Genomic DNA, 25,675 nt, shown 5'->3' with positions numbered 1-25,675 from the left:
GACTCATGAGGGGATTTAGAACACTTTTCGACCCTCAAGACACATTACATCATGACTTTTACAACTTACATCTCAAGGGACAAACCCATTTAATACAGATTCTCACAAAACACCCAGCTCTGCGACACAACGATAATCTAGCAGATCAACACACTAGGATTCTCCTAAAGTTCTAATGACAAAATCAATCCCGGCTTTGGGGTCAGGTTTGAAGGAAAACTCTGCCGATCCGTGGATCGGTGAGACGAAAAACCTTCCGGGACGTAGATTATCATCAGAAAGTTAGGTCCACCTAGGCAAATTACATACATGACTCATGTCTGCTAAGATTATTTACAATTAACACATGCAGACTGGGTTTACAATCAAAAAGATCAAGCTGCTGATGATGGCAGGATGGCACGGACATGCTGATCAGGTGCTGCTTCTTTCTGTCAAGAAAAACGGGGTGCACTGCATGGGTAGTTGACCAGTAGAGGTCAACATCTGGCTCTACTTGGGGACACGTTGCTGCTTGCAGGAATGTGAGAATCCAGAATCTGCACCCATACAACACAGATAAAAATAAGTAGCGTCCATCCAAAAATCAGCATATACGTTAAGCACAGGAAAGATAAAAGCTCTTCATTTATTAACTATCTAAAGCAGAAATAAAAATGCGGAAAAAAACAAGGAGTAGGGTTAGAAATACGATACAAAGGATGCCCTACGGCATCAGATGTGTTCAATATAGTGCATACTGAGCATTTGCCTGCTTTCAGGCAAATCTGTGGGCTGCTTGTCGGATGTGCCATGTCCAATTTTGCATATGGTAGGACTTTTTCCTATCCGAAAATCAAGCTGCTCACGGCCGTCTGATGTATCAAATCTTCGTCTTATCTTCTTTCTCTTGCGCTTCTTCTTTCTGGCTGGTTGAATAACTGATGACCTGGTACTTTCTGTTTCAAAGCTATCAGATGAAGTATGTAAGAGATGCGTGCTATGTCTTTCTTCATCTTGCATCTGATCTTTATCATTCTTAAGTCTGTCTGGATCACCCTCAATCAACCATCTTTCAATCGAATCAACAACCTCCCAATAATAAGATGAATCTTGTTGCAGCAAATGAGAAGACTCCTGATCTATTGATGTTTGTTGGTTTCTCTTATCCTCTGCCAGTTGCTGAAACCTTTGAACTTGTATTTTAATGGCATCCATCTGACTAGAGTGTTCAACCTTTATAGCGCTGATTTGTCTGGCATGGTGTTCTTGCATATCTTTTATTACTTTAACATTTTCTTCCTTTATGTCCATCAAGCAATGCTGCATAAAATTTATTTTTTCTCTGTGATTCGCTTGCATGTCATCCAACTGATTATTATGATTGAACGTCATGATAGTCATTTCCTCATCCATAGTGAATAACTTATTTTGCATAGAGTCAATTTCCTTATCATGATCAGCTTTCATGGTCACCATATTTTCCTCTAAGACTGACAACCTGCTTTGCATGTTTCCAATTTCTGTTTCATATTTAGTTTTTATGGCCTCAATTTCTTTAGCATGGTGACTTTGCGTGACCTCAATCTCCCTAATACGTTTTTCCAGATGAGTGCATAAAGTTTTCACATCATTGACATAATTAATTTGATTGTTTTCCATATTTCTCACCAGCATCATTAGATCTAATAAAATTTTCTTTTGCTCTTCCCTTTCATTGTCATTTGCCCCTGATTTTTCATTATCATGAACTTGATCTGCAGTATTTTCGGTTGATGACACATTCTGACTTTGAAATCTTTCTTCAACAGCGGAATTACTTTCTTTCTGTTCAACAATTTTAGAGGTAGAAGGCAAGCTGTTCGGATAACAATATCTATCTTCAAAAGCATTGATAATATCAACCAAAGAAGTGAAAGAATCCTTAGGAAAATTGTTAAACCAATTCAAAGCATCATCTTCTAAAGAAAGGACAAATAGACGCATTTTGATATCGTCATGATTAAACTGAGGGGATCTACAATATATGATCATGATGCGAATAAACAAGTCAATATGCCTTTTAGCAGCGATTGGATCACCATCTGAAAAAATAGGTAATTCAGGAAGGGCCTCCTCCGGAAAATCACGGAGACGGTGAGTAAAACGACATGGTTTACATGAATAATCCATGATGAATAATAAGGGATGATATGGATGATAGAACTAGATCTATGCTCAAGAAAATCAAAAGATGAAAGAGGTGGAGTCGCCACTCGAACGATAAATCTGATTCTAAGATCCAAAAAGCAATCAACAAACAGATATGCGGTAGGCTTCTTGTCTGGGAAAAAATAAGAAAATGGAGTCGCCACCCAAACAGGAAACAAACCCAAGAGGTACTGCTGATACGTGATGAAAAGATGCCAAAATATTGAATCTGCCAGCTCAAATGAGAGATGAGAAGATGAGAAGATGCATGTCGATGAAACTCCAGGAACAGAAAAACTCTATCCCCGGCAACGGCGCCAAAAATGTTGGCGTTGCCGGCTCAAACGAATGATAGAAGATGAACGATGAATGATGAAAAGATGATGAAACGCCGAGAAAACAATGTCCCCGGCAACGGCGCCAAAAAATGTTGGCGTTGCCGGGCCAGATGAAAAGATAAAAATGAGAAGGATGATTGTCGTTTGAAACACCGAGAAAAAGTATCCCCGGCAACGGCGCCAAAAAATGTTGTCGCGCAGATTGACACGACAACGCTCAGACCGGGCGCTGTCACTCTGATCCCCGATCCCTCCGTTTAAGCCTGTCTCTCGCGGCTAAGGGGGGTAGTCCCTGAGAGATGACGAGACCAACTGTCGACCAGTTGGTTTGGGAGACACGAGATACGATATAAAAAGCACTAAAATGATTCGATTAAATTAGCAGACCAGTGCCTTAAGAGATAGTGTTTAAAATGATTACTTGTTAAATGATATAAAAAGATGGACCATGAACAGCAATCATCTATCATCAGCGAAAACACAATGCTCTTAGAATGATAAAACGATATCCAGCAACTGAAAATTTTGAAAGCCTTAAACCACCACGAGAATCATGAATTATTAACCAGATATCATATTCGCATCTCAACTTGAGAATTTTAGATCTCAGCATGAAAGATGATAAATCCCGAAAATCACTGGATCTGACGAAGAAAATTTTCCACAAATTTTTTTTATTTTATTTTTTTTTTATTTTATTTTTTTTTTAAATCTAAAAAATGAAAATTAGAAATCTAACTAATATCTAAAATCTAAAAAAAAATAAAACTAAGGCTTAAAAGTTTTATAAATAAATCTTTTTCATTTTTTTTTTTTTTTTTTTAATTTTTTAAAAGTTAAAAGATAATGAAATCTAAAAATTAATCTAAAGCTAAACTATAAAAAATAAAACTAAGCCTAAAAACTAATTAAAACATAAACAATTTTTTATTTTTTTTATTTTTTATGAATCTATATTTAATAAAATGAAACTATTTAAAACAAAAAAATTAAAATTTAATTATAATACAACAAAATCCTAAATCTACCTAAATCTAAAATCTTAATAAAAACATTATAATCTAAAATCTAACTAAATCTAAACATAAATTGAAATGTAAAGCAAACTATATGAAATTTACATCTAAATCTATCGAAGACAGAAATAAAACTACACTACGAGACCATTCAAAACGCATATATAAAAAACCTAAGTTATGCCTACGCTATGGAATCGGAACAAAACCTATGATCTGATAGAGCCTATGTAAAAAACACAGAATTTCAATGCACGTTATAAAAAAAAATCGATTTCTGCTGCTACGGAATATGCCCAAGCCGTCAAACGAAATTAAAGCACCAACTGAATGCAATCGATATACCTTGAAATCTCATTTACCTGGCCCGATGAATGATTTCGATACCTGTGGCGATGAATCGGAAGTGTTCAGGGGAAATGGTCGGGTTTCATACAGTCGACGGCGGCAGCAAAGTGTTCGATGGATGTAATACGCAGTTGAGACCACAACCGCAGGAGCATACGCCCCAACTGCTGAACGATAACGTCTCAGCTACCAGAGGAAAGAGATGCGGCCTCGAATTTTTTACGGGGAAGTGGTGGCACGCAATTACAGCTATTTCCTGGTGAATGGCTCTGAGTTTGCTGATCAAACGTGATTTTATACAAACCATAACATTTTTTAAATGCTGCACAAATCGACGGCACCAGGGACTGAGATCGCTGTCTATCCGAATTTACTCCGCCTGTGTGATGAAATCGGCTGACCCGCGTGCCAAACAAATAGACGGCGGCAGATAAAAGGAGGCTTGCTTCTCAACGAAAACCCAGGCGTAATCCAAAACTATATTGTCCTTCAAAAAATTTGGAATTAAAATTCTCATGCGTCGCTGAGACTGAGAAAGACTAATATCAAATGGCAGGGGCCTTTATGAACAGTTTTCTGGGCTGTAGCAACAGCGTGGGTCTTCGAACCCCTTTGATATTTCTCAGATATTCCTTGGCTTGCCTGAAAAAAACTCTTACAATAATACCCACCTTTAGTTTGCTGATCAGATTGATTGAATACGTTCTCTTTTATCCAGCTAGTGTACTGATGCATGAAATAATGCCCATCACAGCTTTAGCACATGCTTTTACAACCTCAGATCAGAAGTACATGAGCCTGCAAAAACCCTAGTCAGTGCAATGATAACCCTGGAGAGCAGAAAACAAAAGCCCTAATCAAAACTGCATTAAGCAAAAAAAAAAATATTAAAATCCTAGATCAGCCAAATAATTTACAGATTTGGCCCCTTAACAGCCAGATTTCAGCAATAGGCACAGAAATATTTTAAAGAAATAAAGATTCTCAGATTTTCACTGTGAAGAACTTCAGAAAATCCCTCATGCAAATTTAAAAAAATAAACCGAATGATAGACCCAGAATCAAATCCAACTGGGCTCAACACAAAATGCTTGCGGGAGTTGGCTGGTTCAGCCGAGAACTTCCCCGAACGCCCACAAAATTTCCTTCAATGATGTTTTCTGCACAGCTCAAAACAACTGTCAATAAAAAGGGCAAAAATGCTGCTAGATCTCAGGAAGTAATGGAGATACCTGCCATTACTTCAGAAACCCTAACAGCACCCAAACCCTAGCAAGTGAACAAGATACCTGTGCTCACAATACTCTACAAAAAGCTATTATTAACGGCTGAAAATAACATATGCAGAAAATTAAACAATCTCACAGCATTTCAAGAGAGTAACACCAGCAAGATATGGACCCCAAAGTCTTCTTTTATTAACCAGAAACAGATTTACAAGAGAGCTTCTTCGGTCTTAGACTCACAGATCGAATCAATTGAAAATGACTCCTAGCACCCTATTTAAAGGCAATGATCCAACGGCTAGTTCGATTGATCCATGTAGAAATGATCTCGACCGTTGATGAGGATCAAGATATCTCTTGATCTCATCCGTCGATTTATTCACTTAAAATATTATTATTTTATTAGTTAGGGTTTTTTGCTTTATTTTTTATTTATTTAATTTTTTTAATTTATTTTATTATTTTATTATTTTTATTCATTTTTTAATTTTTTAATTCATTTTAAAATGGATCATCGAACTAAGCCTTCGGAAACATCACCTAGGACCTAGGACTTAGGACTCATGAGGGGATTTAGAACACTTTTCGACCCTCAAGACACATTACATCATGACTTTTACAACTTACATCTCAAGGGACAAACCCATTTAATACAGATTCTCACAAAACACCCAGCTCTGCGACACAACGATAATCTAGCAGATCAACACACTAGGATTCTCCTAAAGTTCTAATGACAAAATCAATCCCGGCTTTGGGGTCAGGTTTGAAGGAAAACTCTGCCGATCCGTGGATCGGTGAGACGAAAAACCTTCCGGGACGTAGATTATCATCAGAAAGTTAGGTCCACCTAGGCAAATTACATACATGACTCATGTCTGCTAAGATTATTTACAATTAACACATGCAGACTGGGTTTACAATCAAAAAGATCAAGCTGCTGATGATGGCAGGATGGCACGGACATGCTGATCAGGTGTTGCTTCTTTCTGTCAAGAAAAACGGGGTGCACTGCATGGGTAGTTGACCAGTAGAGGTCAACACCTATTAAGTTAGCATGGCCAATATCTGGGGTTGGTATTGTTTTATGGGATGGAAGGATGCAGTGCACCATCCACTCATCACTTCATGGTGTCTTCCTTGAATGGACCACTTTTCTTGAAAGCAATGAATGCTCTTGGAAAATACAAGGATGCACAATATATAGGTGAATTGTTCATTAAAGTTATTGAAGATGTATGTGCTTTTTTCCTAGGGAAAAATCACAATTTTCTATTAATTTAGAAAATTACATGTTGTAGATGCCTGTATGGCATATGTTGTAAGTTGGTCGTAGCCATCAAAAAATATAAGTCTGTACAAAATTACCACGTAGGGTATACTGTAGCTGTTCATGGAAAAAATATATACTGTAGCTGTTCATGGAAAAAATATATACAAAATATAAACCAAGTTCTGATAGAAATCACTGCTATATACTGCAAAAATTAGGGCCTATTGGCCCGCTGGTAGAACTGATCTATATAAGGCCGATGATAATATTGGAAGTGATCAGCTCCCTGCTGCTCCTGTATTATCCACAATCCCTTGGGCTGGACTGTGGCCGCCTTGGAAAGCTGGTCGGCAACCATATTACGCTCCCTGTAAATATGTTGACAAGAAATATAAGTAAATTGTGCTTTTAAGAGCATGACATCATCCAATATGTTTATGAGTGAGTGCATATGACATGCAGATGAGTTATTGAACCAGTTTATGATGATTTTAGAGTCTCCAAATATCTGAATATGCCTGCATTCATGTGCAAGTGCAAAATGGAGGAGATGTCTAAGAGAGATCAATTTTGCGTAATTGTTAGTGCCAATCCCCAAGCCCATTTGGATTCGGAAATAATGATTTTCAGATTTATGCAATAATATACCCCCCACATCCTTGTTCTTGTGCAACACCATCAAAGTATGCCCAAGAGAGATTACGGTCAATGACTTCTGGTGTCACAACGCAGCCAGGAGGTGTGGGATCATCTTCTGGGATATCATGATAGGCATTAATAATCTGGGCAATAGATGATGGCCAGTGAGCCACTCTGTCTCTGAAGATGAAGTCGTTCCTATTCAGCTAGATGGTCCAGCAAATAATCAAAGGAAGGCAGTGAATTTTCTGGTTCAAGGACCCCTCCCTCCAATGATTCCAGGCCTCCAAAGTATTTTGTCCGTGCCATCTGATGGAAATGGACAATGTTGATAGAACTTGTTCCCATATATAGATCACCGTAGGGCAATGGAGAAAGAGGTGATCATTTGTTTCCTCTGCTTGATGACATAGTACACACCAAGAGGGGCCAAAGAAGGATCTTTTCATCAGATTACCCCCGGTTGGTGTCTTGTTCATTAAGACATTCCACATAAACAGTTTGGTTTGGGGAGGAGCTTTGAGCTTCCAAAGTGTTCGCCACCAATCCATAAGCGCAGGCGGCATATGGGTAGCATGTATGATAGGATAACCTTCTTTAGGAGTGTATGCACCATGCCCAGCAGGGGCCCAAATAAGTTCATCAACACCCTCCTTAATGCGAACATGAGATTCTGACAGCGCAGTGATATATCCTGCCCAAGCTTGATGCCACTGTACAGGTATACCTAGTAGGTCAGCTGATTTCCATGCTTGTACAAATATGGAAGTGTTCTCTGAATCAACAATGTTGGCGATCATGAGGATATCTCTGTTCTTGAGAAATTGAATGAGGTCGGGAGGAAGTCGGTACATGTTGCCACATCCAGTCTAGGGGTCTATGCCAATATGCACAGATGAGCCATCTCTAATTCGCCAAGTAAGTCCATTTCTGATAGTGGGCAGAGTATGTAAGACAACTCGCCAGATCATAGATATACCAGATCTTTGCCATGTAGGTAGACGGATCCAATCCATAAGCTGGTAAGGCCATATATATTTATAGTGTACCACCTCGGTCCAAAGGCTGTGAGAGGTAAGAATAAGCCATCCCATCTTTGCGGCAAGTGCATGAGCGAAAGAGGGAAGGTCTTTCAAGCCCCATCCTCCCCATTTCTTTGGGATTGCAATGTGTCTCCATCCCACCCAAGCAAATGGTTTCCCTTCCTTGTATCCATTCCAAAGGAATCTGCAGCAAAGTTTTTGTATCCGAGAAAGAATTCCTTTGGGAATCCATGCCAAAGACATCCAATACACCGGGTAGCCTCCAAGACCGATTTAATAAGAACTAATCGGCTTGCTCTGGATAAAAACCTGTGGTTCCAGTTGTGTAATCTCTTTTCAACCTTGGCCACAAGCCATATCCAGTTCGCAATTTTGTAACAATGGGGTTTGATTCAGAACCCAAGATATTTGAGCCCATCTTCCAATCGAAGGCTCTGAAATGGAAATTTCTGTAGTGCATTCCGAGCTTCCTGTGGAGTGCAAGATGAGAGAGTGATAGTGGATTTCAACCTGTTAGGTTCCATACCAGTGGTAGATGAAAAAAGCAACAAAATGTCATAGAAAACAGTGGTATCCCAAATGCCTCCATTGAGAAATATGAGCACGTCATCAACAAAAAGGAGGTGGGTAAGAGTGCACTAGTCAGTAATTTTGAGACCCTGTAATCGCCCCTCCCTTTTAGCCAGGGATATTAATCTACTAAGTCCTTCCATGACAAGGAGAAAGAGGAGCGGGGAAAGAGGGCAACCTTGTCTGAGACCGCGTTCTGCATGAAAAGAGTTGGAGGCAGAGCCGTTGATCAGGACACTGAATGATACGGTAGTGATGCAGCACATGATCCATTTGATGAAAGAGAGTGGGAAGCCTAAATGGGTGAGAAGCATTCTTAAGTAAAGCCATCTAACCCGATCAAAGGCCTTGGAAAGATCGATTTTGAGGATGGCACCTTTGAGCTGCTTGATCTTAATGGAATGGAGGGCCTCCTGTGCGGTGCCAATAGCCTCATGAATTTGTCGGTTATGCAAGAATGCAAATTGTTCAGGCGAGATATGATTAGATAAAATAGGCTTAAGGCGGTTAGCAATAATCTTGGCAATGATCTTGTAGAGGCAGTTGCAAAGAGATATAGGTCTAAAATCATTGAATGAAAGTGGAGAGTCCACTTTGGGAATGAGTGCGATGAAGGTAGAGTTGATAGCCTCATACATGCGTCCAGATAGCCTACAATCCTCCACCACCTTTAGGAGGTCTTGTCCAATGGTATCAAAAAAGGCTAAGTAAAATTCAACAGGCCAACCATCCGGACCTAGGCTTTTGTCCTTTTTGAACCATTTTAGTGTGCTTTCCAATTCCCCCATAGTAACAGGTTTTATGAGATCCTCTTCCTCATCTGGGTCAACAAACTGAGGGAAGAGCCCAGCAATTCAAACAATTTCGGCAAGAGTGGCTCCAGGGGGGGCCTTGAATAGTCTCTGAAAATGTGAATTGCCCAAATGTGCCAATTGGTGAAAAGATTGGGCGAAATGGCCATCCTCAGTTGGCATTTTCCAAATAGTGTTGCTGGCCCTTCTCCCCTTCGCATAATTGTGAAAAAATTTGGTATTATCATCTCCATCCTGTAACCAAATAGCCCGACTCCTAAGGCGCCAAGTTTCCTCCCGATCTTTGAGGATCTTGGATCTCTGAGTCTCCAAATCAACGAGAATTGTTTTTGCTTCATCAGATGTAAACCCTCGACCCTGCTCATCCAAGAGATCAACCAACTTGGTCTCAATGTTGCTGAGGGTCTGATCATCCTGGTCTCTCTTATCCTTAGCCCATTTGATAGATAAGCTCTTTATCTCAAGGAGATTGTGACATAATCCTTCTGCAATGGTTCTCCCCTGAGCAGGTGGATGAGTACGCCAGTAATCATTGACCAAATTGATGTAATTAGGGTCCTTCAACCAAGTAGAATTGAATTTAAAAGGAGCCCTAGGCTTCTGGAAGGGGCCCGACAGCTCAAGGAAAATAGGTGAGTGATCAGATATGCCACCAGATCCCACCCACTGTCTATAATTAGACAGGGATCTTACCAGATGTTCCTTGATGAGGAAACGATCCAAACGCCTGGCCAGTGATGCATCTCCAGTTCTTCTGTTGCGCCAGGTAGGTTGAAATTTATTCATGGGTATATCAATCAGATGGTGTTGCTCCAAAAGGTGTTCCATAGTGTCCGATAGAGGATCCAGTTGGGCATTGCTTCCCCAAGATTCCCCATATCCAATAGAGAAATTCAGGTCCCCACCCAGAATAAGATTGTTGGAGTTGGCTAGAGATAAGTTGAGGAGATGGTTCCAAAACTTAGCTCTATTATGACAGGGAGCATATACATTGATAATTCTGAAGTCCATGCCTAGCTTCGAGGAGAAAATGTCCATACCAATGAAACCAACCCCCCCCCCCCCCCCCCAAGAAGCACTGATTTTGATAGTGCGAGGATTAATGCCCAGGGCAATGCCCCCAGATCTACCAATGACATCAAGTGCATGGAAAGTCTAGCTTGACTTCAGAGATTGCATGACAAGGATAACCTGATCAGCCATGCCAAGGGTTTCTTGAAGGAAAATGATATCGATAGGCTCAGAGTCTAATAGTCTTCTGAGGGCTAGTTTTTTAGGAGGGCTAGCCAACCCTCTGCAATTAAAGGAGATCCACTTCATGGGGGGGACTGTGGGAGGGTGTTCGATGCTCTAAGTACCATGTCAAGTGTGGATTGTCTGCCATGAGCCACTTCCACCCCAGCCTGCATGATTGCTTTTGAAATGAAAGAGTGTCGGCCCCTGGTGCTCTTGGAAATTTTAGGAGGGGAGATCAACCCAATCCCGACATGCTCAGGAGGGTGTGAAACTCGGGATCGAAGATTGTATGAGTGTGAATGTCCAGAGGTGGTTGAAAGATCCGGGGATGAGGATGTGTAAGCCAACCCAGGAATAGATGGTAGAGTGGTCGAGATAGATGGATGGTGGAGTTCCAATGGACAGGTAATAGCAGATGAAGAAATGCAAGGTATGGATGCATATGCAACATGCAAGTGTTGTGCAGAACAAGTTAAAGAAATAGAAGATATAGAGCAGAGGGGAGGAGGAGTACCTGATGAGTGAGCGGCCGCAGCTGCCGCCCTGGATCTCGTTATAGGCGGGGAGGGAGGTCGGGGAGAGGCCGAAGATGGCACCTGAGTTGATCCGCACTCTGTTGTCTTAGGACCCTGTGACCGAGGTGTCTGGCCTTCAGCAGATGAAGGTGCAGTAGGAACAACATCACCCATGACTTTGGAGGGGGAGGCGACAGAGAAAACCAGAGGGCATTCTTTATAAAGATGACCAACCTTATGACACCTTCTGCATCTGAAAGGCACCCCCTCATAGTCCAGAATTTGTATACGCGTGAATCTTTTCCAATGTAATGTAATCTTCTCCTCCAAACCCTCTCTGGTATCTAGGTATACCAAAATGCGAGCCATTGATTTATTGCCTGAAGTAGCATAAGACTTGTCGTAGTCTAGGAAGGTGCCAAGTGCATTCCCAATGCAAGTGAAGATATCCTCGGACCAGAAGTGGAGGGGTAGCCCAGGCAACCTGCGCCTAATTGTTCCCGCTTAGGATCGAATAATGGGCTCCATCTCTTGAGCAATACAGGAGCCATCTCGATATGCCAATACCGCGAGAGTACCCAAGAGGTATATTCCTCCCTCTGAAAGCTGAGTGCGAACCATCCCCGAGCTAGGGTAGTAACAGTCGGGAGCTCCTTGAAGATATTCCCCCAAATTTCCATGACCCAGAGGTGCAGACGAGCAGTTGAATACGCTCTACCTCTGACTCTGCCAACTAAAACCTTGTTTTCCGTATCCACAACTTCCCCCATTTGCACCCCCTCACCGAAACTGAGGGACAGATCCTTACAGGAGGCTTTGACACACTTCAATTTCTTGACCTTACCAGAGCGAGGGGCCGTCGGGTGGTCCTGTGCACCCGAGATGTCTTGCTGAGATAAAGGGTTACTGGATCGAGGGTTCACCGTCGACACGTCGAAACATCCAGATGGGGAGGTAGATAGCCTGGGCTCTGTCGCGGTGTGAGGGAAAGGGGGGGAATCTGGCTGGAGAGGAGAGAAATCCGTTGCAGGAACAAACCCTACCGAGGTGGGGAGGGCAGAGGAGGGCAGATGGGGCGATGAAACCGGTGGCAGAGAGTCAAATGAGGGGGAGCAAGTAGCAAGAAGGTGAAGCATAGCCGAAGAAAGGGGAGGGCAGTCAAGGCCCAGAGAGGCAATAGAGAGTGTGGTGAACGGAAAACAGGGCATGGAAGGGCCGGGATCGGAACGGGCAGGCAAAAAATCAATGTGCAACGGATATGGCGTTCCCAGGAATCGAGCAACCGTTACCTCCGACAAATCGTTAAGGCTCGACTAGATGGGCTCGTAGGGATTAGGGTCCACCAAATAATCGACCATGTCCTCATCCATATCCGACATGTTGTAGTCAATCCCGGGGACAACGAAAGAAACAGATCGTGGAGATAGATGACAGCGAAATCGAAGGGGGAATCGAGCCAACCATGATGGTGATGATGAAAACGCAGCAAGGGAGATGGCGGTGTGCAGCTGTGGGTTCTACAGTCAGGGCTGTTACAAACCCTAGCCGTGCTCCCACAGCGGTTCATACCGGAGCTTCATCCTGAAGTTTTTTCAAAACCTCCTTGATCCTAGTAAGTTAGAGTAGTTATATTTAGTTTTTAAGATGTATGTGTTGATTCTTGTGTGTAAATCATTACAAATAATGCACTTGTTTGCAAAGTTGATGGCATGATTGTGAAAGCTAAATATCAATGAATATTTTGGACACCTTGCATTGTCCATTCTTTCAATTTAGCACTTAAATCTATTGCTTCTGATTTGCCATGGATTGGAAATCTTATTGTGGATGGACAACATATCCATAACTTTATACATAATCATACCAATGCCCTCACAATATACAAAGAGTACACACATCTATCATTGTTGAAGGTTGCAGATACATGGTTTGCCTCTACATTCATCATGCTAAAGAGGTCGAGGGAGGTCAAGACCGATCTTGGGGTCATGGTTATTTCAGAGTTTTGTTATTTTTGGAGAAAGACAGATCAAGCAACCTCAAAAAGAGTCAAGGATATAGTGTTAGATGATGTTTGGTGGGAGAGAGTTGATATTACTATTAAGATCATGGACCCTATCATTGGTTTATTACGATTTGTAGACACAGACCAACCCATCCTAAGAGAGGTTTATGAGGGATGGGATTACATGATTGAGTCTATGAGGACCATTATTTTTCAGAATGAGTGCCTTGAGTATGAGACATCAGTGGAGGCCTTCTTCACCATCATACAAGATATTCTTGTCAACAAGTGGGACAAGAATTGCACACCTTTGCATTGCTTGGCTCACTCATTGAATCCAAAATACTACAACAATGAGTGGCTCAATGGTGGACCTTCATGCAGATTCCCTCCTCACATGGATGGTGAGATTTCATAGGGGAGGAAGGATGCATTGAGACAAATATTTTAGGATAGAGCATCCCTTGATGAGGTGGAGGATGCCTTTGCAAAGATTTTCACTAGCACTGGGAGATTTGCAGGCTATGATGTGATTAGAGACAGGGGGTTAAGAAGCCCTATGCTTGGTGGGCAACTCATGGGGCAACATGCCCTCCTTTACAACAATTAGCCGTGAGGCTCCTCTCTAAGGTTAATTCATCCTCTTGTTGCGAGAGGAATTGGAGCACATGTAGGAATCTGTATGGTTTGAAGAAGAGCAAGCTTGAGCAATCTAGGGTAGAGACAATGGTGCATGTGCACACCAACCTTCGTCTTATTTATAGGTAGAGGGAGGAGTGGTTGAAGGGAAAGACAAAGATGTGCGATGTTTCCTGATGTATGGGTTTGGACAACAGTGTTGAGTTGGCATTGGCCAACTTTGATCTTAATGGGCCAGTGCTAGAGCCTATCACTTTTGATGTTGATAATACTCTTGAGTGGTCATCCTCCACACCAACAGATGCAAAGATTATATTGGATACAGAGAAGGAGGATGCAGAAGAGAGCAGTGGTGGTAGTGATGCTGATTTTGATGTTGATGAGCTATAGCCTATGAGATTCTTCCATCCTGATCTACAGTTCTAGTATCTACCCTGTTTAGTATTTGTTATTTGCCATTGGCATTCCCACATATAGTATTTGTGACTCAATGAGTTAAGACTCAATATCTATGTAATACATTTTGATTTTGATGACTTAATGAGAAAACTGCAGTTTATGGTTAATTTCTTGTGTTTGTCAATTTATTGTCATTGATGTAGTAGTAAGTACTAGTTGTATCATTGATGAATCATGATTGTATGCATAATGTATGATTGAATTTGTATCATCATCATGTACATGTTTTAGTTTCTAAATTGAATGAGAATATATATATATATATATATAACATGTCCTCCCTGTCATGTTCTGGGAGGTTGCCATGTCACATGTCAAATATTCGTATTTTTGTGTCCTGTGTCAGGTGACTTAAAATGACATGCAAGCCATAAATATTTATTAATGCCATATTTAGGTTACTTAATAAACTATTTTAAAACTAATAATAAAACTCTTAATTGAATCTTAACTTGCCCTTACTGCATGGGACAGCTAATCAGCCCCTAACTTTGTAGAAGTTCAGTTGTTGGTTCCCTTTTCTTGATTGCTTGCTTTACATTCATACTGACATGTACATATAGTTTGCTTATTGCATATTTTCAAGAAAGCCGAATACAATTCAGTGGGGAAATGGATAACATATGCCTTTTCTCTAAGGAAAAGCGTCGTGGGATCCCCGCCGCCACGTCCCCCTCCCCCACCTTTCTCACAATATCTAGATGGAGGGCATCTCAACTGCCAGCTACAATAGCAGTTGTTAACCTCATAGGATTCAACCAGACTTGAGCCTCAGCCAGACTAGAATCGGAAACCTTGAAACAGACTCTTCCTTCAAACAATCTGTTTGAACCATTGAGCTCACTGAATGGGCAAATAAATATACTCCATTCGAAAGAAATATATTCGCAGAGAACATCCCTGATATTCCTCTGAATTTCTGGATGGATGGCAGATCAACTGCCAACCACAAAGGCCACTAGTAACCCTATATATATATATAAATGAAATATCTTGTTGGAGAACCTCCCCCATCTTTCTCAGAATTTCCATATGGATGGCAGAATAACCATCAACCGTAGAAGCCACTAGCAACCCCAAAGAACCTGATGGGCATGGATCCTAAGACCTTTGTGGAGTTTGCAAAAAAGAAATATATGTATGCAAAACGACCACGAGACAAAATTCATATAGCCATTCATCAATCAGATTTAGAAGCCTAAAACTTTGTCATTGTGAATCATCATATCTACTGTCTAATAGCATTTATCATACTATGCAAGCTCAAAGCTGTACAAGGTAAACATTTAAAAATTAATGTACATAAATTTCAAATGACTTGCTGTTGAATATATGTAAAAGTAATATCCACAAGCATGATAGCAGGTGTGGCAAACAATTTATTCACAAAGGGATCTTTTCCCATTTGTATATGTAAATGCTAAAATCTGTTACATTGCAGGGTTCCTCACACTTCCTAGTGTTGATCACACTATGCTGTAATTTCTTTTATGGCTTGACAATTGTCAAACTTTTCTCAACCTACATGCCAAGAACCTCTTCCACCCTTGCCAGTCTGTCTGGGTCATATCCATTTAAATCTTTCCACATTATTGGGCAGCTTTTTGCAAGCAATTCTTTGGAAGGAAATTCCCACTGGTTGATATCCCCAGGAGATAGGCGTGTGCAAATGCTGAAGTGGAACTTGTTCTCTTTGCAGCGTTTTCAGTCTGCTGAACTGATAGTACATTGGTGTCCTTTTCAAAAAATATCATTTTCAAAACATGTGCAGTAATATTTTGTTTGAAAAATTCTTCTTATATTAACTAGAGACACAAAAAATACAATAAACAAACAGCGAAACGAGAGAACCTTCAAATCAGAGCATACCTTAATGGAACAACCACTGGCATCTTTTAAGTGTGGCATATTAAAATCCCTGATTTGCAGCTTCAACCCATACAACCTCTCTTCGAAAGAAACAAGAAAAAATTGAGTTATTGAAAATAACCTCACAATGACACTTCCATAAAATCCGAAGAACAATCCAAAACATCTCTAGTTATTAGTCTTAAACCACTACAAATAGTTGCACTTGGTCCCTTATATGGCATCATATTCCATGTGTCATTGATTCCCACAGTTGTAGCTACTGTTTATATGGAATAAATTCCTTAAAACCTCTGCAAAATATTTCCTTTTAAATTAGCTGGGGTTTCCTCCTGCTATAGGCATAGCACATGTCATACCAACTAATTATCCTATAAGTTCTGTAGCCTCATGCCTAAGGTGGTGCTTCCCAGAACAATTTTTTCATGCATAATAGAGGGTGAGGGACTGGCTATAGAACATGCCTGCTATGTGAAAATTCTATCACTGCAGCAACTGATTTACTTTTCCTACTTATTCCACAATAAGTTATTTATGAAATTACTTCAATAAACATTAAAATAAATACTGCTGCAGATATCACACTGTAATACAGAAACAAACATATGCACAAGAATCAACACATTGACACAATTATTTTGGACAACAGTCCCCGGAAAAACCCAATGTGGGAAAACCGGTGCAGCAAGGGAGGTTTTTATTATTCAGCAATTCTTCAGTACAACAGGGTGCCAAACTGGCTTACCCACAAAGAGAAAAATTCTCCAACACTTCTCCCAATCCTAACGCCAGCTTGATTGACCTCTGCGTGGCTCTCAGACTCTCTGCGTCAGCCCTGGACCTCTCTGCGTCACCCACGCAGGCCTAGTTAATGACTGCGCAATCTCCTACTGCCTCTGCGTCTGCCTCTCTTGCCTCTGCCCTAATCTCTAGTGGGCCAGTGGCTGATCATGTCTCTCTGTTCCGTACTTGTTGTCTTTTGACTGCTCACCAGACCACTGGTTCAATTTCTCAGCTAACCTTGCTCAAAAATTGAACTGATTGGTCTCCCTCAGTATTTTCTCCAAGTGACCCTCAAGCCTCTTCTTATACTTTTCTCATTGACAAATCAACAACCGAGATTAAGCCCCTGTTAAAATTGGCAACTAGGGACAAACTCCATGTGGGTTATCTTATTAATGGCAGCTGATATTTTGCTTGGGTCCCTTTCATTGAGAGGTGTAGGATTGATCTAAAGATCATCCGATTCCGATAAGTATTCATGAAGATATGAATTTATTTGTGTTATGGGACAATTCGTCAAGGTCGGCCAGCAACCAAATAAACCCCACAAGTGCTCAACATTTTAGTATAAAAGGAGATGACTTGAGAGTCATTCCTCACACACTCATCTCCCTTGATCTCTCCTCTCCACTTGTTTGGGTTGTCCTCTCTCAAGGAGGACGTAGTGGAAAGGGTCTTCTAAGAGAGCCCTAGACACAGTGAACTAAAGAGCCCTAGCCACAGTCTTATGAGGAGACCTATTCACAGGTAAGAGGAGACCTATACGCAACTCTAAGAAACCCCTATACGCTGTCAAGAGGGAGACATATTTGCAGCTCAAGGAGGAAGCCTAGCCGCTGTCCAAATAGGGAGATCTAGCCACAGTGAAGGAGGCCTATACACAACTGAAGGAGAAGCCCTAATGCGCAGTCCTAAAGTGCCCTAGCCGCAGGTCAAAGGTGCCTTAATCTACACTTAAAGAGAGGCCCTAATCTGTTGTAAAGAGAGCTCCAAAACACAGCTAAAGGGAGTCCCTAATCCGCAGTCATAAAGGAGACTAGGACGCTGTCAAGGGTGGTCCTACTTGCTGTCAAGAAAGCTCCAATACACAGCAAACAGGGAGCCCTAATTCGCTGTCCCAAGAGGCCCTAAATCCGCTGTCCTAAGAAGCTCTATATTCGCAGTCAAAGAAGCCTAAAGCCACTGTCAATGGAGCCCTAATACTCAGCTATGTAAAGACCCTAAGACGCAGCACAGGTAGCCCTAGAACGCAGCAAGAAAGTGTCTTAACACAACACTAAGAATGGACAGTGTGTTTGCTGTAGGTGACTATGTGATAAAGGAAGACTGAAGGGCTGAAGAGGAGGCTGTGTATCTTGCTAGAAGGCAGAGGATAGAGGGAGTTGTTTGAGAGATGGAACAGTCCTCCAGAAAGGCTGCCTCAGACCTGTTCTAAGGGCTGTATAATGCTACTGTAATAAGAGATGGACAGAGCCATTGTCAAGGGTTAGAAGTATGCATTTGAGTGCAGGTAAGTGTTGTCAGCTTGGCCATGTTCATGAGGAAGGCAACGCTACTGTTAGAGACTGTTTGGGTATCATTTGGGAAGGTCAAAAGTTACAGCTAGTTGTTGTGCTAGGCTGCAAGCCATAGCACACAACTGAGGTTGTGTTAAAGACTGTCAAGGGTGGGCAGCACCTTCAAAGGGCAGCGTGGCATGAGAGAAAGCTCTCCAAGGTAAACTACAGTCCTAAAAAGACTTATCTCCTGACTGTGTGGAAGACTACAAGTCATAACAGCAATGGCAATTAGTGTAGCAGTTGTACATAGGAGCAGCAGTAGCACAGTAAGCATGGTGCAGCAGTGGCACTATGTACGACAGTGCTAGACACTGTGACAACAGCAACATGAGGTCCAACGTTGTGATGATGAGTGCAGCATTGAGTGCAAATTCGTGATGAGAGCAGCTCAGTGATTGGAGCAGCATGGTGAGGTGTAGCGTATGGACGAGATGCAGCACAATGATAGCTGAAGGAGTCACCTTGGAGAATCAGTTGAAGCAGCTTGTCTTCAACTGATCTCATGTAGAGATGATATATTCTCTTATCTAGAAAGTGAAAGTGTTGACTTCTGTTGTAAATGTACTATCTCTCTCTCTCTCTGCTGAACTATTGAAGAACATATAAGAAGAATTGACGAAGGGTTTCCCCACATTGGGGTTTGTCCCTAGCTAGCGCCATATCTTGTGTTCTCTTGTCTTGGCTTGTCTTATGTGTTTTATGTTTATGTTCTATCTGCAGTTTACTTTAATGCTGATGTGATTGCTAATCTGGAAAAGATATTTAGCTAACTATGAAAATTGAAATAAATTGCTCTAAGCATAGAACATACCTAAAATTAACAGTCCCTAATCAACGACTAAGATTAGATCTGGCTTGATCCATGACTTTTGGACCATTCTAACACAGTTTTATATTAATTCACATTAATATTTTAATTTCCCTAAGTTTAGACTTAGGGACTCCATTAAAAATATTAATTATTTTAATATCTCCCAAACTGTTTAGAATCTGCCCAAACCCTTTCTGGGTATTGGAGATCTCATGTGCTTTAGTCTCTCCACAAATTTTCGTGGCTAGAGCACATCTGATGCTACCCCAAATCAACACTCCCTCTTAGCGAGGACTGTGCTCTAGTAATACTCCTCACTGAGTATTACCCTAATCATCTGGCATTGATCCCTGTGCTGATGCTAAGCCTCCCTGCCCAACATCCCCTGCACTGCTACATACTATACGATAACTCCCTCTGCATCCGTGTTGCTGCTGGTGCTTTCTCCCAACATTGCATCCGCACTGCAACTCCCTCTGTTTCCATGCTGTTATCACTCCCATTTCTGCTACTGAAACGGGTTCTTGACCATCCCCATCTTTTCCCTGAAGTAGTCAAACTTTGTCTTCCCAAGGGCCTTGGTGAGGATGTCCGCCACCTGTTCTCCTGTGGGAGTGTAGCTCAACTGTATAGCTCCTCGTTGGACATAGTCCCTGACAAAGTAACACCGGATATCAATATGGTTTGACCTATCATGAAACATTGGATTCTCAGAGAGCTTGATGCAACTCTGATTATCGCACATGATGCTGGTCGCCTCCATATTCCTTCTGAATAGGTTCACAAGCAGTTTTCTAAGCCATATGGCCTCACACGAAGCTGTGCTTGCTACCATATATTCTGCCTCCGATGAGCTCAGAGCCATGAACATCTATTTCCTACTGCACCAGGAGGTCATTCCTGATCAAATGTTGTAACAGTACCCAGAGGTACTTTTCCGATCCACTGAACTTCCTGCCCAATCTGCATCAGTAAATCCACTCAACTTGATATCCTTACCTTTGGTGTAGAAGAGTCCATAGTTGATTGTTCCCCGTAAATACCTAAGAATGTGTTTTGTTGCTGCCTAGTGAGCCCTCTTCGGTTCCACCATGAATTGACTGAGGGTGTTGACAACGTAGCAAATGTCTGGCTTGGTATTGACCAGATACATCAGGGACCCTATGAGCTGCCTGCATAGGGTGGGATCGACATCCTTGTCTTCTGATGCATCAACGTTCAGTTGGTGATCATTGGCATAGCCATGGGTCTACAGTCCTCCATCCCGAATCTTTTCAGGATCTCTGTAGCATACCTCCCTTGCCCAAGGAAGATCTCTCCCTTCTGCTGCCAAACTTCCAACCCTAGGAAGTAGTGCATTCGTCCCAAATCCTTCATATTGAATTCTGTGGCTAGGTTCTTCTTGCAGTCCCCAATGAGTCTGGATGATCCTGTCAGAAAGAGATCATCCACATACAATACTAAGATTAGCGGCTCGTTCTCTACAACCAGATAGTAGAGATTCGGATCTGCGTTACAATTGACAAATCCCATCTTCTGCAAGTAGCCATCTATTCGACCATACCATGCTCTCGGTTCCTGTTTCAGCCCATACAAGGCTTCCTTCAATCTGCATACCCGAGACTTCTTCTCATGAGTCTCAAAGCCCTCTAGTTGTTCAATGTATACCTCTTCTTCTATTACCCTATTTAGAAATGTCGTTTTGACATCCATCTGATGGATCTCCCATCCCATTTGGGCTGCAAGAGATATCACAGTCCTAATAGATGTATACCTGGCTACTGGGGCGAAGCTCTCCTCATAGTCAATCCCTTCCTTTTTTGCATCCCCCTTAGCCACAAACTTGGCCTTGTATTTTTCAACACTACCGTCTGCAGCGTATTTGATCTTGTAGATCCATCTTGAACCTACCACTGATCTGTCTTGAGGTCTTGGCACCACCTCCCAGACATCATTCATCATTATGGAGTTGTACTCCTCCACCATCGCATCTAGCCAAACTTGATGTTGAGCTGCCTCCTTGAAACTGGCAGGCTCTTCATCTTGAGCTACTAATGCCTGATATCTATTTGGCTGTTTTTGCTCCCTCTTATTGTTTCTTGGCTCACCGATGAATTCCTCTGCATCTCGCAGAATCTGACGAAGTTCCCTGCTAGTTCTTCCTCTGCCAGCAGGTGCTTCTGTTCGCTCCTCCTCCTCATCCTGAGAGTCTTCCTGATCTGAGGAAGAATTCTTTACTTCTGTTGGTTGAAGAGGCTTAACCAATGGTTCCTCTTTCGACTGCTCCTTGGAAGGCATCTCGTGAGATCTTTTGAAAGCCTTGTCCTCCATGAACTTTACTTCTCGTCGTACTACTACCTTCCTGCTCCCTGGAAGATAGATTCTGTATGCCTTAGTGTTCTCGCTATATCCCACTAGATATCCCTTTTTTGCAGTCTGATCCAGCTTCTTCCTCTTTTCTTCGGGTATGCAGCAATATGCTAAACTCCCAAATATCTTGAAATGACTGACTTCAGGTGTCTTCCCTGTGAAGACTTTCTCTGGAGTAATCTTGCCCAAAGCCCGATGAGGAGTCCTGTTCTGAACATAGACAGCTGTGTTGCATGCTTCCGCCCACAGGAATTTTGGCATATCCTAATCATACATCATGGCCCTAGTTGCTTCTACAATAGTCCTGTTCTTTCTTTCTGCTACCCCATTCTGCTTCAGATTGTAGGGAGCGGTCCACTCTCTTCTGATGCCCTCCTTAGCGCAAAAATCAGTGAAGTCCTTATCGACATATTCTCCACCATTATCTGAGCGCAAAACTTTTATTTTCTTCCCAGTCAGATTCTCCACCAGAGCCTTGAACTCCTTGAATCGACAGAAAACCTCATCCTTGGTTTTCAGAAAATAAATCCAAGTTTTCCTTGAGTGGTCATCAATGAAGGTAAGGAAATACTCAGCACCACTGAGAGCTTTGACAGACATAGGTCCGCAGATATCTGAGTGTATCAATCCTAGTACACTCTTGGCCCTGTGTTTGCTCCTAGGAAATGCTGCCTTGGCATACTTTCCTAGAGCACATCCCCTGCATACATCATCTCGTTCCGTACTTAGATCCGGAACTCCTGTTACAGTGCTCCTGAGAATTCTCAGAGCTCCATGGTGCAAGTGACCCATTCTTCTGTGCCATAGTTCGTTCAAGTCCTTGTCTCCATGACTGCCTATTAGTGCCATTGGTGATTCTAGTTGTAATCTATACAACCTATTACTTTTGATCCCGATCTGCACTCTCTTTTTCTAGCTCAGGTGTTTGACGTATACCTTCTCCTTGATGAAGTAGACGTCATAGCCCTTGCCTTGTAGTTGCGACACGGAAAGTAAGTTCATCCCCAATCCTGGTACATGCAGCACATTTGTAGCATGGAACCGTTCTCCCGATTTTGTTTGAAAGACTATGGTACCCTTCCCTACTAGAGTACACTTTGCCTTGTTCCCCATGGTGATCTGAAAGTTCATCTTCTCTTCTCGATATTCTGAGAAACACTCCCTGATTCCTGTCATATGCCACGAGGCTCCACTGTCTATATACCATACTTCTGATGATGCAACACTAGTCATACACGCCACTTCTTCTTCCAGCCTAGAAGCCAACATAGAGAAATCGAAATCTCTTTCTCTTGTGCAATCTTTTTGAAAATCTGTGTGAGTCCCCTGACGTGGATGCCTCTGCGTCATGGTCTCGACCCATATTTGATTTTCCCTTTCTGTCTCTAATTACTTCCTCTGATACCATGTGAAAATTCTATCACTGCAGCAACTAATTTGCTTTTCCTACTTATTCCACAATAAGTTATTTATGAAATTACTTCAATAAACATTAAAATAAATACTGCTGCAGATATCACACCGTAATACAGAAACAAACATATGCACAAGAATCAACACATTGACACAGTTATTTTGGACAACAGTCCCTGGAAAAACCCAATGTGGGAAAACCGGTGCAGCAAGGGAGGTTTTTATTATTCAGCGATTCTTCAGTACAACAGGGTGCCAAACTGGCTTACCCACAGAGAGAAAAATTCTCTAGCACTTCTCCCAATCCCAACGTCAGCCCAAATGACCTCTGTGTGGCTCTCAGACCCTCTATGTCAGCCCCTGCTTGACTGCGTCAGCCCTGGACCTCTACGTCACCCACGCAGGTCCAGTTAATGACTACACAGTCTCCTGCTGCCTCTTCGTCTGCCTGAAATGCCCTGCGTCTGCCTCTCTTGCCTCTACGTTGATCTCTAGTGGCTGATCCCGTCTCTCTGTTTCGTACTCGCTGTCTCCTAACTGCTCACCGCACCATTGGTTCAATTTCTCAGCGAACCCCGCTCCAGAAATTGAACTGATTGGTCTCTCTCAGTATTTTCTCCAAGTGACCCTCAAGTCTCCTCTTATACTTTTCTCGTTGACAAATCAACAGCCGAGATTAAGTCCCTAATCAATGGCTAAGATTAGATCTGGCTTGATCCATGACTTTTGGACCATTCTAACACAGTTTTATATTAATTCACATTAATATTTTTAATGGGGACTCCATTAAAAATATTAATTATTTTAATATCTCCCAAACTGTTTAGAATCTGCGCAAACCCTTTCTGGGTATTGGAGATCTCATGTGCTTTAGTCTCTCCACAAATTTTAGTGTCTAGAACACATCCGATGCTACCCCAAATCAACATGCTATAGATGCACTGGCTGCTAAATTCAAGATACCGTTGAGAAGGACGCACTCTTATAGGTTCAGGTTTTGAAGGTACTGGAGGTGTTTTAGTTGTTTTTTGTCATCTCGACAATGCACTTTACAGCCCAAAATGCAATTTCCAGCTCTGAAATGTATCAAAAGCTTGTGAAACGTTTCACCTGCAGGCTAAAAAGTTTCACAAAAACAGGGATACATTTCATCTGGGCTACAAAATGTGGGTGGTGTTTCTGGGTTAAGAAACAGTATTTTTTTTTGTGGAAATGGCACAAAAATGTTTTAAAGTTATTTCACGGCCTTGTACCTTCAGATTCAGGGTCTGAAATCGGGAACAGTGTTTTTGCCCTTGGGGGGGTTCTATAGGCATTTCCAATAATTTGGAGGCAAAATCATGCCACAAGAAATATTCCATATGTCACTATAGTAGCAATATGTATAAGAGCTAAAATAGTAATGAGTGCTATAGCATCAAGTAAATACATGGAGTAAGAATTGTGCAGATTTAGGTACTGTATTTGAAAATAAGAAAAAAGCGCACGGAATAGCAGAGAATGAACTCTAACACTGGCAAGCAATTCAATTAAAATTACTGGCAAATTTTGAAAATTTACAACTTAAACTAATACCTAATAAAAGCCCAGGATTCTCTAGTCTGAAACGCCTGCATGGTTAGATACATAATCTGTAAGACAAATTTCAAAATTTCCTTTTGCAACTTCTTGTCTCTTTCTTGGCATCTTGATGCATTATATTTTCAATCGTACATGTAGATATGATTGTCTCTGAGTTTTCTTTAGGATATTTTTTCTTTCATTAGTTGTATTTGAATCCGTTTGTATGTTTGATTTTTTATACTTTGGACCTGTAAGGCTTATATGAGCACATCTGTTGGAGGCTCTCAAATTCTCTATGTGGTTCCACTTTCTGTTATTTGTTTAATTGAACACTTGTTTTAACACGTCTGGCTGTTAAAGACAGGTGATAATGTGGTTTGGGCTTCTTTATTTTAGGGTGATACCCTGGGAAAGAGAAGAATGGTGGGAGCATGCTTTTGAACCTTACTTCTTAACCGCTCTATATTTAATGAAAACAAATCAAGCAATGCTGTTTTTGGTGTATTTTTTGTCTGTGATAATATGAGTCATTTCCACATGATTTGAACTTGAAAATCCAAAGTCTCTTCATCAAATAAATAAAATCAAAATTACTTAGATTTGGACTTTTTGCATCTCTTTGATTGGAGCTAGCAGTCCATATTGTTACCATCAAGTATCTGAGATATCTTCTGTAACCAAGTTACCACGAGGGTATCCTTTTTCACTACTTCCGATATGGTCCTAATGAAGATGTTGCTCTCATTAATTGCTGGAAAGTAGTAAACCCACTTTTCAATTGAAGTCCACGTGACATTCATTTTGATCAGTTATCCATCCATGTTTGTTCATTATGTTAAAAAACTGGGAACTCAGATTTATAATCTAGTGGCTGTTGGGTGAGGCTTGAGAATGTGTGCTTTTATACCCTATTGTTAAAAGCATGCAGTTGACAACAAAGGCAATTGTAAACCCCATTTCCTGAGATGTTCACATATGAGAATCACATTTCAAGTTATCTTCTATAAGCCTCTTTATCC

The 25,675-nt window shown here is 41.5% G+C and overlaps 1 protein-coding gene across 1 annotated transcript in view; it reads left to right on the top strand.

Moving 5' to 3' along the window:
- Positions 1-25,675, top strand: part of LOC149252209 (SUMO-activating enzyme subunit 1B-1-like) — a 313,309-nt gene that overhangs the window by 286,893 nt on the left and 741 nt on the right. The gene's annotated exons all lie outside the window — the stretch shown is intronic.

This window comes from Pinus tabuliformis, chromosome 7 (genome assembly GCF_031772625.1).
Source record: "Pinus tabuliformis cultivar Carrire ecotype Pingquan chromosome 7, CPIR1, whole genome shotgun sequence".
Classification (NCBI taxonomy): Eukaryota; Viridiplantae; Streptophyta; class Pinopsida; order Pinales; family Pinaceae; genus Pinus; species Pinus tabuliformis.
The sequence above is the reverse complement of the archived record's forward strand: the minus strand, read 5'-3'. Positions and strand labels throughout refer to the sequence as shown.